This window comes from Prinia subflava, chromosome 3 (assembly GCF_021018805.1).
Source record: "Prinia subflava isolate CZ2003 ecotype Zambia chromosome 3, Cam_Psub_1.2, whole genome shotgun sequence".
Taxonomy (NCBI): domain Eukaryota; kingdom Metazoa; phylum Chordata; class Aves; order Passeriformes; family Cisticolidae; genus Prinia; species Prinia subflava.
This window is the reverse complement of record NC_086249.1, coordinates 15,203,220-15,220,281: the sequence shown is the minus strand read 5'-3', so window position 1 is coordinate 15,220,281 and position 17,062 is coordinate 15,203,220. Positions and strand designations below refer to the sequence as shown.

General features: G+C 40.4%; 1 protein-coding gene across 20 annotated transcripts in view; it reads right to left on the bottom strand.

Moving 5' to 3' along the window:
• The window catches only part of LOC134548834 (zinc finger and BTB domain-containing protein 20), a 472,135-nt gene that overhangs the window by 98,679 nt on the left and 356,394 nt on the right, over nucleotides 1-17,062 (bottom strand). For all 20 annotated transcript variants that reach the window (XR_010079934.1, XR_010079932.1, XR_010079933.1 and 17 more), the window contains one exon: nucleotides 16,602-16,657. The gene's annotated coding sequence lies outside the window, so the exon portion shown is untranslated. The remainder of the gene's footprint in view (nucleotides 1-16,601; nucleotides 16,658-17,062) is intronic.

The following is a 17,062-nucleotide window of genomic DNA, read 5'->3' as shown; positions in this document are numbered from 1 at the left end:
AATGACTACCTGAAAATCAGGGAATTCCAAAGCCCCACGCTGCAGACTACATGCATGCTCAGTTTCTGGTCGAGGAAGCTACATGAGATTTCTTTTTGAGTCAGAGCAATGTAGTGGATAAAAAGGCCCTGTCTAGCCAGGGGGATTTCCTGAGGCCATCACAGACCAGCTCCACACGCTGTTAAGAGGCTCGTTTTCATGAGAGTTCTTGTTGCATTTGTATCGCTGGCTCCAGGCCCCTAGAGCTTCAAGTGCCACATCACAGTGCTACAAGCCCAGTGCTGAATGCTTGGCACACGACCAGGCATCTTCCCTTCCCTCTCTCTCTTCCTTCAAGTCAGCAGGTGGGGCTCCAGGGCTCCATCTTGTTTTGATTTGTGTGTGGGATTTTTCTCTTGAAGAAGAAGAAAAAAAAATGAAGACAAAATTTCCCATTGAATATTTGCTATTCTCCTTTCCCCCATCTCATTCTGTGGAGGTGTTTGGAGATAGAGAGAAAAAATATCTTTTTTTCTTCCTCATCAAAAGGGTCTTAGTATTTTTCCTGAAATAGGATGCTGGAAACACTTCATCACTGAGGGCTACTGGCCTGAGATCTGCTCATCTTCACATCAGGATGAATCAGGAGCCATTCCAGTGAGGTCACCAGGAGTGCTCTGGCAGCAGCTCCCCTTGCTGGATGTGGGGTCAGCCCTGCTGAGCCAAACTGTTCCACAGGACCAGCCAGGGCCCACGCCCCGTGCCAGGTCACAGAATGGGTGTAAATGGATGCAGGGCAAAGAAAACATAAACATCTACCAACTTTCCCTGGGAAATAATTATAAAAATGCTGGACCTCAAATGCTGGAGGGAGGAATTAGGGGACAAAGCCAGCACCAGCAAAAAACCCTACCAACGAAAGTGTGTGATACTGGCCAGGGTCAGAGAGAACCAGGGCAACACGTATTATTTTGTTACTTACTTTCCCACACACCGATGTCCGATGTGTAATTCTCTCCTATCATTTAGGTCACTGCTGGATTTAGCCCTATGGGTTCGAACAATTAATTATTTTCAGCGATAGAACTATTCCATTTTCAAAACTGGTTTGAACAGTAGATTAGTTCTAGATTAAATAATTTAACTACAGATCAGTAGTAGGTGTTTGTTCTACATTAAGTTGGCATATCATTGAGCAGATATTACTTTTTAACGTTTCAATACACTTAATAATTTATAATACTACATTGTAAACTGGCTGAATAATCATCACCTTGGAACACTACAGCCAACACTGCCAAATTTAATCTCTTCTCCAAAAAGCCTTGTTCAATCTTTTAAATGGTCAGCTACATGGAGAAAGGAAGGAATGTAACCACAAAGACTAAGAAAAGAAAGCTGCTTAACTCTGTGAGCACAAGCTCTCAAGTTGCTTGACCTTAAACAAATGCTATGCCTTGGTTTCTCCATCTCTACATAACAGTGGCACCTAATTAATTGATTGCTATAAACACCATGCAGTTATTTATGAGATGCTTTTCAGCAAACAACTTGAGGCAGATATTTCAAATGACTTCTCAGAAAATCTCTTGAAATGAACCTTAAATGCAAAGAACTACGTCCTTAGGTATTCTGTTAAATCCCAATTCATCCCATGCCTCAGTTTCCCCTATGGCCAAGTGCTGAAAATAGGACCTCCCACTTTACAGAAATCCAGGGAAAGCTAAGTCATTAACAATCACTTAGTAATTGCAAATCCTTGGGCAGAAAGTCTTGGAGAATGCCTTAACATTAGATACTAAGGATAATTGAGGCAGAAGAGGCCCAGAACTCACACCAGAAGTTTTGGGGTTCATCATGTCAGAACCAAAATGACCTGAAATTAGTTTTGCACAGAGTAGCAGCATCTTGGAGCCATGAGGATGAGTTATGCTCCACTTTCAGGGGAGAGAGAAGGGCTTCAGGCTGCTCCCTCCCATGCCATTTCTCATGCACAGTGAGAAGGGCAGGCTGTTTCTGCTCTGCTGCATACAGGGGCACCACGCAGATACCTCCTTTCCAAAAGGAAATGCAAGAGTGAGAAGAAGAGGTGGATGGAGAAGGGATGAAGGAAGGGCATAGTTTCAGTTTTCATCAGAATTTCAGAAGCGGCAAAATTACTTTCCAGAAAAGGAGAATACTGGAGATACGTAAACTAAATGGGCTGCTCAAATGCCACATTTAAGTCAACCAATCATAATATTAAGGGCCAGGAATGATCAGTTTGGGTTACAGAAGTGTGCAATTGGCCAGCTGCACTAAATGTGGCCTTCACCTTCCTGCAGTACTTAGGTGGGGGCAAACTGAGATCGAGGCACTGGAGGTTAAGTTCTGAAAGAGAGCAGAGAAACTTGTCCTCCCTCTTATTATTGCCATGAGGCCCAACAGGCTGCAGACAGAGGACCCATCCTTGGAGAAGCCACAATGTACATTATGGAAATACACTGGAAGCACAGTTAAAGGTTAGAATGTCTTTTTCCCTCCAGTTGCCATTGATATGAATGAAGCCCATTCTTGCACTGGCAAAGATGAGTTAATGTCACCCTCCCTTCCCTAAATTCTCAGATTTGATGACTAACAGGCAACCATATTTCACTAAGAAAAAAGCCTGGTTTTTACTTAAAAGCCCACAAAGTATACAGAGAAAGTGATTTTCAAGGTCAGAGGGTTGTTTTGACATTTAAGAAATACTAAAACAGAATTTGGCTTTTAAATTTGTAAACCAGAACAACTTCCTGACCTGAGAGACAACCTGCCAAATTTCTAGCTGACCCCAGGCTCTTCAGCCTAAACCAGAATTATCAGATATATTGTGTTGTCTAGGTGCACACCTCTGATTTTAAAACTAAATTTTGATCAGCCTTAGAAGAACACAGTTTCTGAGACTCTTTATAGCAGTAACACTCGGCCCTTGTCACAGTAACTAAAGAGGCTTTCTTTAAAAACCGCTTTGGTGGAATTTTCTGCTTACTATTGGAGAATTTAATTGCTTAATATACGCTAATAAAAAAAATAAGGGAAATAGAAACATTTCAGCACACAGAAACCAAAAACCTCCTTTTATTTTACACCAAGCCTTTGATCCTCCCACCAATCCTGTTGCAATACAAACCAATTTCGTTTAATGTTACATCTGACAAGCCAGACTTCTGTGAGATTGCAAAACTCTGCTAAATCCCTGGACAAACTGAAATGGGCTGAGGGGAAGGTTCACAAATTCACCAATAGCACTTACATGCAGGTGGACCACGCAAACATAGGTAGCACAACCTTGCTGTGCCAGCTCAACAAAACTTTGTGCATATATAGAATCAAAGGGTCATATGTTGCTTAAGATGGGCAAGAGGTTGCATTGCTTCTCCTTGCAGTCTCCTTCTTCACAACCCATCCTGCCTGCCTCCCTGGCTCATGTGTGCAAAGTGGGCTGTAAAATAGTAATTTTATTTTAAATGGAGGGGCTGTACTTTCTGCTTTGTTTCCCACACCAGAACAGCCAAACCCATTTTGCTGTTTCAATTAGGCAAGAGAAATGAAACATTTAATTGTGTTTTTTCTCTACTTTTTTTCAGTGACAGTCTGACAACTTTCAGCCAAAACTGGCAACACCTTAAGATGCAGTCCTGCAAAGGCAGCTGAGCTGAAGAACAAAAACCTGATGAAGTAGAGTGGGAGCAAATAGGATGCTGTGACATTTTTGCTGCTCACTAAATGTATCCCATATGCACCCGTGTTATTTAAATTACGCCAGTTCTTGTATGGACTATAATGGGAAAACTTTGTAACACTGTTTACTAGATTTGTTTCTCCTACTTCAATCATAGTTGAAATTTAACTGTAATAAATTTCTCTTCTTTTTTTTTTTATTTTGTTTTGTTTTGCTTGTTTGTTTGTTTTGATTTTTTGGTAAGTTTTGCTCATACTAGTTAGCAGGAAAAAGAGAATTTGTCAGCCTTCAACGCTGTTATATCCAACTCACCTGGGCATTATGGGATGTAACTTTTTCTCTAGGAAATGCTTTATCTTCAACAGACTACCCAAGTCAGCTCAGCTTCTGCATTTTGGTAGTTCTTCTCCTCTTTTCTCTATGGGGTAATCTCAACATATCATCCTCTAGCCAACAAATATTTAAAATTCATACAACCTAAAAGATGACTCAGAAAGCAAGAACTGATGAGTTCTGAGAAAAAGATCCATGAACCTGGCACTTCCTAGTGCTTAGGATATTCACATACAAGAAGGAGAGATACGCATAACAACACTGCTCAGCATTTGAATTTTTTTAAGTATAAGACTTGCAAAACACTTAAACATAATAATGGAAAAGTTTTGGATCAGATAATTATTTGTGAAGCAGAGAAAGTGGTACTGCTAGCAAAATGAGAAGGGTGTCATTTCCTTCTAATGCCCAGTTAAAGGCTGGCTTAGGCTGTGATTCTGGTTTTGGCAGGAATACAAGGACAGCTTCTTGTGAGAACCACTGCAACACTAGACAGCTCAAAGTGGAAATGGTAAAAGCAAAAAAACCCTGAGGCCCCTCATGAGCAAAATGATCAATACGTAGGGCACATAGCCAAAACTTTTGAAAAGCTGAGAAAAGACTGATGACACCTGATTTTGTTGAGGGAATCTGTGGAGTTAGGTGCTCCTACCTGGCTAAATTCAAGTTTTTCCACATGTAAATTCATAGTTTCGGTGCAGAGATCAATCAAATCTAGGGCTACTGCAAAAGTGCCTGCAAAGATTGCAATGTCTCAATATTACAATTTTTCAAGGAGCTCAGATCAACTGTGTTGAGAAAATGAAATTATGTCCCCCTGAAAATATCAATACCAAATTTTTAATCTGAGGTTGCTACTGGAAATCTGCATAATGCACAAGGCAGCACTGAATCTTTGCTCCCAGAATTGGTGATTCTGCCGAGTTAAAGTGAAAGCCATAAAAGCCTATTTAATTGGGAAAGTACGACAATGACACTCTCAACATTGACAAGGAGTGGGCTTGTTAGGTTAGAAAAGCATCTCTACAAAATGTCTGCCAATATCTGAACTTCAAGAGGAATGGTATTCTGGTGAGCTGGGTCATGGTTGACACCACGAAGATAAAATTGAGGTGCAACAACAGGACATCAAGTGATTTCCCCACCATCGGGAAGGAGTTTTACAGCTGGGGTTAAAGTGAACAATTCATGTTCTTGGTCCTGTTAGTAAACCACAAGCTCATGTTGCTTTTACTACAAACAGATTTCCCTTCACCGTACTGTACTTTTCTTCTTGCTGACTGCTCAGTGTGACCATCCAAAAATACTCCTATTTGTGTTATTTTTCACACACACCACCCTGAAAAAAAATTCAGTATGAAAGTAGAGCAGTTTCCTCCAATACAGTTCAACATCCAAACTAAGCAGCTGTAAAATCATATTTATTCAATGACTGAGGTTTCAAACAGTAAAGTGATTGTTAGAGAATTATAGACTGAACCATGCACTGAAAAAGACCCCAGAAGAGGTTTCTGGTGACAGCTCTCTCACCTTGACAGTCTTCAAGAACACAGGGGAAGAAGGAGGGTATGCACACTTGAAATGGAGGTGATACCTGAATGCAGTCAAGCTCCTCAATCACAATAGCCAGAATTTGGCATACTTTGCCTTTGGGAATGATGTGTGGAGGCAGAAAAAAGGGAGCTGGGTACCTGAGCCCTGCCCATGTGTGTGAGAGAGGGTCCTCACCAAGCTGGGTGTGCCTGAAGCAGGAGTCGGAGGGAGAGAGAAGCCAGGAGCTCCCTGATGCCAAGTTTACTCCCACACTGCCAAGCTGAGCAATCCAAAGGCACGGGTGTTAAATGTGGTCTCCTCTTTCTGTGCAGACTCTGGCAAACCCTCTACCTTTCTCTATGCCTTTGTTTTCCTGTTTGAATATGAGGTGTTCCAGTGAAATATAAATATTAATATTTGATTAGCGCTCAGCTACAAAGCTTAGTTTCTTAAAGTCTCATACAGATCTTTGAAATCCTTGAAAAACTATATAAATATGAATCCTTTTATTTTTATAGCATTATATTAATGACTGTACAGTGGAAGTTGATGAATTAAATAATCTCTGTCTATATTTGCTCATACCTTTGTGAAACTGTTACCTTTTCAGCTGCTATTTCTCATGCCTTGTCTCAATCCACAAATGTCATTTTTGGTAAAGTTTTGCAAAAACCCATTCAGCTGCTTTTGAGTCATCCAAGTATGTAAAAAACAGTTTCCAGCTGTTAAGTTTTCCATAAGCCTTTTTTTCTCAAACATGCTTGTATAATTATAACACAGCTTTGTTTTAAAACATCAAACTTGACACGTACGTAGTCCTGAAAGAGAAATAGCAGCTCCGCCATGTTTGAAACCATTTGGTTTTGGAATAACAAGGTTTTTACCATGTTAAAATATCTTTATTTTCTTAAATATTTTTCCAGACACCGAGCTACACTTTTCTAACTCTAGACAGCTAATTGTGTAAATGACCAGTAAAGAAAAGAAAAAAAAAAAAAGCATAAAAAAAGATACTATTATTGCAGTCTGTGACTGAGCTTAGCAGGCAAACAAGGGGACAGTTTTAATTACTGCATATTTGCATTTTGGTATAGAATGGCATGAAATCCTGCTGTAGGTGACTCTTCACTTATATTCGGCCTACACAGAAATGCACTGACCTGATAGCAAGCAATGAAGAATCAGCCATTTCACAGAATCACAGACTGGGTAGGTTAGGAGGGGCCCCAGTGGATCATCTGGTCCAACCTCCCTGCTCAAGCAGGGTCATCCCAGAGCACATGGCACAGGGCTGCCTAGATGGGTTTGGAATATCTCCAGTGAGGGAAACACCATAACCTCTCTGGGCAACCTGCTCCAGTGCTCGGTCACCTGAACAGTGAATTTCTTCCTCATGTTCAGGTGGGATTTCCTGTGTCTCAGTTTCTGCCCATTGCCTCTTGTCCTATGCCTGGCTCCACTGAGCAGAGCCTGGCTCCATCCCCCTGACACTCTCCCTTCAGATACTGACAGACATTGGTGAGATCCCCTCTCTGTTGTCTCTTCTGGAGGCTGAACAGGCCCAGCTCCCCCAGCCCTTCCTAAGAGGGATGCTCCAGTCCTTCAATCATCTTTGTCATTCTCTGCTGCAGCAGCTCCAGGATCTCCATATCCCTCTGGTACTGAGGAGCCCAGACCTGGACACAGCACTGCAGATGTGCCTCACCAGGGCTGAGCAGAGGGGTAAGATCCCCTCCCTCGATCTGCTGGAAACTCTCTTCCTGATGCACCCTGGGACTCATTTGCCTTCTTGGCCACAAGGACCCACTGCTGTTCCTATATACTTTTATAAGATTCCCTCTCAGCTGTCTCCTCAGGCTTAGCTCCCTCAACCCTTCCACATAAGAGAGATGCTCCAGTCCACTAATCGTCTTTCGATCCCACTTCATTTAATCTGGAATATTTCGGGTTCTGATGTTTTAGGGAAGTAACTGTTGGTTTTGAGAATATTAATGATGGCTGAAACAGCAGCTGTAGTCTGAGGGATTATTGGATTACATGGGTTTCACTCTCAGAACTGGTTTTTTATATGACAATATAAAGGCATATGCAGCTTTTGTGCCTCGTATGAGCTACTGGCCTCAGAATGAACTCTTCTGTCAGACTGGAGGAATTCTTTCTAAAGAGGAAAAAATAAAGTCACTGCATGTGTAGGTTTTTAAATGGGTCTCAACTGTGACGATTTGTATGGACAGCAAGAGACTCCACATTGTTTCTTATTCAAAGTAAACAGCAGTATCTCCTCCTTCTGCTTTTCCTGGGACATATCCCCCTACCATGCAGGTGTGAGTCTACAGAAACCACCAGCGTCAGTGACGTAACAGTGGATCTGAGAAGACAGCCTGACTTGTCTGGAAGCAAAAGACACAACTCTGGCCAATGTGTGTGTGCGTGTGCATACACTCTTACCTTGCACTGTTTGTGCTCCTAGCAATAGACCTATAAATCAGTTGTATGTCCACTCCTTGGAGAGGTTTCCTGAATGTGTTTCAAACCACATCAAACATACAAGCGGTGCTCAACAAACAAATGTCACAGGAATACAGCTACAGAGAAAAAACCTCAAGCAGCTCCTTTCCATTGCCCTGTCTTCTCTCTGTACTGTCTGTCTTGGAAAGCCAAGGGATCACTAAGAGACCCTACTGCAGGGAAGGGGCAGAGGCAAGGTTGCTCTGGGAACCTTCACTCTAAATTTCCTGAGTTTAGGGAGATTAACATTGCTGTCATCACATCCATTAATGTACTTTTTTGTGCATACAGAACATGGGCCAGGCAAATGTATTCTTAAAGGAAAAGACATACTATTGGGTAAATAGGTGTCTGTGCACATTTTGGCAGCTCTAAGTTACATCATTCAGTTCTAATCAATGCTACTGGATTTTGAAACCCACCAGGATAACAATGAAGTGGAAAAAGCCATACAAAAAGTCCAAACAACCTCCAAGTTATGCCGTATGCTCTACTATTCTGAGTTGCAGTGCTGAGACAAAAGAAGAGTAAGAGTTTGCCATTTGCTAGTTGTTAATAATCAAGAGATCTGCCAGACACACTCTTTGAGGGCTCTGTCTGTCTGGACCAGGTAGATGCTGCAATACACAAAGAGCTTCACACACAGAGAAAGAAAGAGTGTTCATGGACAATGATGCAGCTTTCTTAATTAAGATTTTCATTACTGATACATACATTAAGGTTTTTCTAATGCAAGTGCCCAAGCTCTCTAATGTGCAGGTAGATGTCTCTGATTCTATCTGTGGAAACTCTTTTGCACACCACTGCAAACATTCACCAGGCAAGGCTCAAAACCAGCCCACCTGCCCTTTGCTATAATGACAATGAAAAATAAAAAGTGATGTTTTACTTGTCTGCCAGATGAAAACTTAGCTTTTTACAGTCATGAGAATGAATAGGCTTTTGCAAGGCTGTACTGCAGCGTATTGAAACTGATTCTGATCTCACTTACACCTGTCTGATGTTGCTGTAACATTAGGAGCTTCAATAGCATGAGTGCAGCAAATGTTGAAGGAAAAAATAACAGAAAAGACAAGAAGGTAAATGGAAAATGGGATGAAAGAAAACATGAGTTTACCAAAGGTAGTTTGTAGTAGACTAACCTGATAACTTTCTTTGATAAGATAACTGATTATCCAGACAAAGGAAAGACAGTAAATTTAATTTATCAGTAGAGCATTTGATACAGTATCACAAGGGAAATTATGAGTTTAGATCAAGATTTGCAAAAGGACTATAAGGTGTGCAACAGCTTACCTGAAGGGAAGATTGAGCAGTGGTGAAGAAAGAATTACTGAACAAGATGAAGGCTATATTTCCACAATTGTTTAATTAAATAAAATAGCTTTTTCTATCCAATAGGATTTGGGTGGAGCAGGTAGCATTTCTTTACAAGCCCCTCAAAGTGAGCCGGCGTGGATTAGGGAAAAGTTGGGGCATGCTTAACAGCTATAAAAGGATCAATCAACACCAATAAACTGCTCATTAACAGTATTTAGTTCTCATTCACCTGTAATGTTCAAGTGTCATTTCTCTGTCTCAGTACTTTGGGATCTTCAGAGATGCCACAACTCTCTCAGCAGTTACTTGTACAGTTTAATTAAATATCTAGTTCAGTTTCGTGCTTTTAAAATATTCTTATTCCCAGAACAGGATGTCCATTCATCTACAAAATCTTGCTCAATGCCTTTGAATGCTGGACCCTGCCTCCCAAGAAAACGCTGCTGGCGTAACACATGGAGGGGAAATACTTGGTCATCAGAAGCACTTACAAAAGCATTGCTTCTCCCTGAACACACTATGTGCTTTTCTACATCCAGTCAGACTATGACACTTTGTAAATTCCTGCAAAAGGAAAAACTGGGCTGCCCACTAGCAGAGTGGCAACGTTGCACTGGCACAAGACAGGATGGAAGGTGAAGACATTGCCACAGAAGTCACAGTATCAATGTGAGATTAAATTGCAGGTTCCACAATGGAAGATCTACCAAAATATTCTCAACAAGTTAAGAAAAACCAGGATTTTTTACAATCTTCCCTGAGGCATGTCTCAGTCTGCAGGTATTTGAATGACTAAAATTGCTACCTTCCCATTAAAGCTCACTGGAAGAGAAGCTGAATTTTTGTTTTAGCCTTCTGTGGCAGAATTTAAGTATTTTATGTCATGACTGGACCATGTTAAGCAAGAACAGACATTCACACAAGAAATTTGCCCTAAACTCCAAAACGTAAAAGATTTTTTAAAAGCAAAAATTGAAAAACAGCGTCTGAAAACCTTAACTCTTCAGAGGTGGTTATATGCTGATCACACATAGCAGTTCTCCTTCACAACCTTTAGTGCATATTGCAGAGCATCCAGAACATTACACATTATTTTTTGTCTTTTATGTAGAAGTGGATTTACTGCAAAAATTGAAAAGCAATTAATCTCTTTACAGACATCCAGGATAAGTGAACACGGACAAATATGAAATTTAAATACATTTCCAGATCCAAATGTTGCAACTGATCCTTACTTTGGTGACTGGGTGAAGCACGACTACTTCTAAATTGGATGCTATTTGAAGTTGGGATTTCAATTTTGTCCTTGAAAATTCAAGCTGTTTAGAGTATTTTTAAGAAGCTAAAACATTAGAAAACATCATTCAGAAAACTGATACAGCTATTCTATCAAACTTAAAACTCAGTACAATGGAATGAGAGAGAACAAGATCTATTCAGATCCAAAAGCATTTGCTTTTGGTGGTGTGCAAAAATCTAATATAAACACATGAAATGAAAATATTAGCTGGGGGGCTGAATTTGTGAACCATATGCAGCATGATATTATCCAAAATGATGGAAATCTTCAGCAGTGAACAAGAACTTCAGAGGAAAGAATCATTATTTCTCCATACTCTGCAATCTTTTATGTTAAGAGTACCCTTTCCCACCAAGAGGCAAAACAGGCTTTGTGAAGCACGGCCTGAAGACTACTCACGTGTGTTTTGACATGTGCACCTGTGTAATGGCACACAAACGAGCTACATGGCAGATGACTTGCTTTTTTAAGTGGGAGTGGAGGAGAGGAAAAGGAGATGGAGGGAATCCTCTTACAAGCTCAGTTTCCATTGTGGTGTCTCACAGGACATTCAGCATGAACACGGGCATGTGGGCAGGCATTTGGACCTCCCTGGGCATTCATATCTTGGTGCCAGCTTCGAAAGAGAAGTCTATAATGTCTTGATCAAAAGGTGACTGTTGGGAAACATCCTGTTTCTGGATGTTGTGTTTTATAACAACCATTCCTCCAGCACAACTTGTTCTTGGTACCATTTTTACCCTATATCTGGTGTACGCATTTGATGGAGGCAGATACACAACAGGATGCTAAATCAGGGTGAACCAAAGAGGATTTCTGCACTAGGAGAAGGACTCACAACAAAGAAAAGAAAAAGACATTTGGTGATACAGCTGCTGTAGAATAGCAATGTGCTTGCCAAAGTTGGAAGACAATTTACCCTAACCACAAAGGGAATATTCTGAAAAACTCTGCCGTACTCTGTAGTTGTTACCATTTTGCACAGTGATTTTGACCTAACAAACTGGTCTGTCTTAATAATTTGATGGTTGGCATTGAAACTGCTGTAGGAAATGTTGCTACTGCTTTCGAAAGGTGGTCTTCTCCATCCAAATATATTAAATTATGCCAGCGTGGGGTAAGAGTGCATTGAACAAATCCATTCTCTCTCTGTCTCTTTCTTTTTTCTACTTAAACCTAAAATATTATGCTCCTACAACTGGCTAGTAAAGTCCATTTTTTTTTTCTGTTGTACTCTGTAATATTTCAAAAGAAGCTAACACTCAATACATTATATTACACTAAGTAAATGGAAAATAACTAAGAACAAAGAGATTGCTAGTATGCATAATGGCAGAAAGGTGTGACATTTTCAGCTGTCATGCTGGCCAGTCTTGAGTTCAATCTCATCCAGCACCAGTGGATATATTGTAGATATTGCAATTAGAAGGCAAGTTGCACACATGCCTCTATTGTAATCCACACATCAACTTCACAGCTATGTGCAGCCTTTATTACTTGCTAAACTATTTGAATGTCAACACTAAAATTAATGCTTGAATGAAAAATTGGGACCAAAGTTTCTCCCTTTTTGTAAATCTGGCTACGACTTGAGTTTTCTGGATATTTGGTCTATTTTTATGACATGTTTTAAAACAAACCTGTGAACTTCGACAGATTTGTTTTAAATAATGAGGGTTTTTTTCCATGCACATCTATTGCTTAAGTTTACTTGATGGCTATGTCTTCAGATAAAGAATAAAGCTCAAAATTGTGGCACTGCTCAAGAACATTCATCCCAAGGTGTACTCTCAGTTATACAGTTTCATTTCTATAAAAACACCAGAGTAGAATTTCAGCTCTGCTGCCATTTTGAGGCTGTTTCACCATTTCTCTCATTTGCCTCTGCCCATGTTGTTTTCTTTTTTTGGAACATTCCCTTCCTTCACGAGACACATAATAGCTGAGGAAAAAAATATTCCTTTACTGTCTCAGATTGCTGTTTAGGTGATCATTCCCTTCCTAAACCTCCTTATGTTCAGATGCAGATCAACTCATTCTTCTGGGTAATTTGCATGTCTATTTATTAGATTAATTATGATAATTCTTGAAAAATGCTAACTCTTGAAAGCTGTTGTAAACATAAGGCTTATTACATGTAGACTTTTTTGGCATTTTGCAAATGTTCATTTCTGATTCATGAATAAGCTTGACCTGGAGGTTATTATCCTCTTCTCAAGTAAGGGCGAGCTTAAGAAACCTGAGAAAAGATGCTTCCTTCCTGTTCCTGATGTTGTTCCTCAGTATCACTGTTCCTCATCTGCAAAACAACACTAAGCACAGAACCAGATAAAGGGATTCAGAGGAGGCTAATTAGCTGCTGTTTCATGATAATGGTTCAGAGTGGTAACAGATGACAGTTTGGTGGTGAACAAGAACCAAAGCAGGGACATATACATAGATATCAAAGACTATTTGAGCATCATCACATCAGATAAAGTCAATAAGGATTCTCAGAAACTGGGTACTGGCAGGCTGGAATACTGCTGGGTGTCTTTTGACATACAAATCACTGACCATATGATGGATGGTTCTCATAACTATGATGAGATCAGTAAGATGCCTCTCAGCTTCCCTAAGGTCATCATTACTTGACCAAATACATCTTCATGAAGCTGGGGAATAAATGGCACTTTTTTGCACTTTTTTCCTTCTTCTACTTTTTTTTTTTTTTTTCTTTTCCTTTTTTAAACTAGGATGTCAAGTAATGAGAATTAGAATCTGTGCTCAGTCTTACAGGAACGATGCTGGAGTTCAGTACAATCTGGTTACATCAGGAATCTATTTAAACAAGATGGACAGTTATCCATGGAATTAGGTTAACATGTCCTGCAACTTTCTTGAACCTGGATGACTTTGGTGCACTTCTGATTTGCACTTACCAACGCTAACAGCAGACAACTTTTCAATATGTATGGGTTCCATCTGAACAGGTAGTGCTCTGGAAGCTAAAGAAGTGTCCTGCTGTAGCTGTTTATCCTTGTGTAGGTATCTCTCCTATGGTAAAGCAGCTTAGTAATGTCAATACTGCTACAGGCTGGTTGGAAGACTTCTTCCATGAAAAGAATTATTTTGACAAGGAATACACCTGTGTCTCTCGAAGTCCTGAGGACATTCAAGGGGAGCAGAGATTAACTGTATTCCTCTTAAGTGAGAATATGGTTTGGAGGAGAGATCTATGAAATCCTTCTGTCCCCAAAACCCTGATTCCATATGTGTGGCAGATGTGTGTGTAACACCTAGGAGAAGGATGAAGACTGAATCATCAGCAAGTTGTGGGAAGGGATATGGAAGGAGAGCCCAGTGCTGGACACTGAGACAGAGGGCAGAACTAATCAGTTATCTAGATCAGAAACGTGCTTGTCAGGTACCATTAACAGCTACTAATGTAAAAATGTCCCATTTACACTTTTTCTGTTGCCAGTAAGAACCCAGACTATCAATGGCCTGAAGGACCTGCCTTCCAGAGAAAAAGGGGAGAGCCAGTACACAACAAGACATACCTGAAATATAGTAGGGCTCCTACGGAGCTTGCTAATTGAGTAATGGAGGAGCACCAAGAAGCCCTTCTTGGCCGTGGAATAAGCCTCACTTAAAAAAGCAAGAGAGCATGTGATTCTAATCCTACAAGTCAAGAAACAAAGGCAGACAGATGGAAAACAACAAATGCATGGTCACACAGGAAAGCACTGTCGAAGAGGGACTTCAAGTTTCCACATGCCCAGCTATCATGAAGGCAGCTTGCTGCTTCCACCTAACTGCCTTGCCCTGCAGAGGTAGAACAATGTTAAAGTGGTGCCTTTGTGCAAATGTTGAAGGCACATGGTGTCTGCCACAGACGTGAATGGTTTTGCCACTGCTGTGGGAAGTGTTAACACAAGAGGTGTTAATGCTTCCCATCCCTGAGTATCATTAATGCTTTTTATTGATATTATGAAGTTCTGCAACAAAAGTAATGGGATTTGTCAGGGGCCGTTACAAACTGCCCCTGCTGGATAAATACATAATACATGATGGCAAAGGTCCGATGGGCCTTTAATCAATTGCCTTTCCGAGTCAAATAAATGTCACATTAGACATAAGGCATGCTGCAGTCTGTGGGCGCCTCTGCTCCCCTCATCTCGCAGGCCTGACACTGCCACGGGCAGCTATGGACACGCATAGGCTCCTACTTATTTGCAGCAAATATATCAGAGCAAAACTGGAGCAGCATGTTGTAAATTACAGATTTGGGACACCTAATAATGAAAGGCAAAGGAGAAGGGAAAGAAATATGGGGACACCATAGGCATGATAGGTCAACTCAAATACGTCTCCTTGGGAGCTGGCATTGTCACACCACCTTCTGCAGCCACTGCAGCAAATCTCCTCTTCTTGCCCACAGGGTGGGGGAAAAGGCACTGTGCCATTTCCTTCTGCACTGCAAAAGTAGTGGGTCAACTTTAAATGTTAAAGCCACATATTTTAGGTCTAGCATCAGGAAAAGAAAGCTCTTTCGTGGTTTAAGCAAGCACCTTGAAAAAATTATGAATGTCCACTTTTGCATCCCTTTAAAGAAATTCTAACAATCAAAACACAACTTGAACATAAATTTACAGATTTGTAGGTTTAATTCCTCTCCCAAATATGAAAGAGCTATTTCTCTTTCTGTACCTTTTTTTCTTTTTTTTTTAATTCCAGGCAGCACTTTAACAGTCATCTACTTTTCTCTCTGAACAGGTAGGAGACATGAATTTAAATTGCAAAGTGGAGATCTGAAGTAACGCAAACTCCAGGTATATTTGGACGTGGAGTTCTAAACCTAAATTTAAAAGCCCTCATTATTTTTGGCATTCACTAAATAGCTTCTAGCTTGGACATCCCAAAACAGTGGCTTAAAATGCTGGTGGACATTTGGAAAACTTTGGTCTGTCTTTACTTAACTATAGTAAATATTATGAAGTGGTAGTGCTATATTTCCCTTTATATTTCAACAAGAAGAGTCATTGTTTCAAAAGCACTAGATTTCACTGCCAATATTTATGAAGGAATCCCAGAAAAATGTGAGTTTTTGTTCCAAATGCGCAAAACCATCATGTGTCAGAACCTGACAAAATTAAAACACAAATGATAACAAACAAATACTCCCAAAGGCTCCATCCCTTATTCCCTCCAAAAAGGAACAAACCAAAACTTAAACTATGAAAAAATTAATTATTCCTGTCTAGGTCTTGAAAACACAATTATCTGGATAAGCATACTATTTTCTGCAGTTAAAAAGGTCAGCGAATCACCAACCCACATAGCAGCAGCCAAACTCAAGTGAATGTGACTAGGTGAGAAAAGAATCTACAGAACACCTTCCAAAGAAATCACTGAGAGATTTTTAATCCTGATACAGTTGGATGTCAATAAGAATACAACACATTTAACCTACTCAGATAAGAAGAGCAGCTCAGAGAGCAGCCAGAACTGGGTAAGGAGAAGTCCCACACCACAGGGTCAAACTTCATTAGGGACAGGTTGCAATGCTAGTTGACAGTTTTTTTGTACTTGTTTTGCACTTGCACCACATGGAATGCTTTATATTTCACTCTGAACTAGAACACAACAGCGTAATGTACATCAGAACATGTATATCCTCACATATAAACAGAAGCTTCCATATTGTCATCCAGAAATGCACATATAAATGCCAGATCAATCAATCACACAATGTCACTGAACTAAAATCTGAGTCCCACAAGGTGACACTGCATTAAAATCTTGAACTGCATTAGAATAAAAATTCAGTATGGAGTCCTGTGGCCATGGGAAGCAACAGAGGCCCCAGACTGACTTTGATGAAACTTGAAGAAAAGGCACAACTTGTATCAATGAAAAGTATAAAATGTTGTAAATACTTACACAAGAGACAAGGAAAGGTTCCTTCAGAGAAAGGCCACAAACTGATTGTGAGTGATCTGAAAAGACAGAAAGAAGAAAGGAAATCAAATTGTTAATAAACACACAAAATTATACCAATGTAACAATACAAAACAGGGATCAAGGAAACTTACAGATGGTGGCAAGTCCCAGAGGAGAGGGGAAAAAAAGAGTTTTGAATTCACAAACAACATAGATCTTGAAAGTTTTGAAACTACCTGACCCCAGAACTATGTAGCTGAGAAAACTGGTAATGGCTGAGGAGCTTTTCAGTCCTGGGACAATTCCAGGCCAGCAGAGACTAAATATCCTCCGGTGGCTGTTCAACAGCCTCCGTGAAATAGGCTTGTGGCTTCTATGGACAAATGCTCTTATCACAAAAACACTGCCAGATTTGAAAGGCATCCTTCTTAGCAGTCATGCCAGATGATACAGGACTCTGA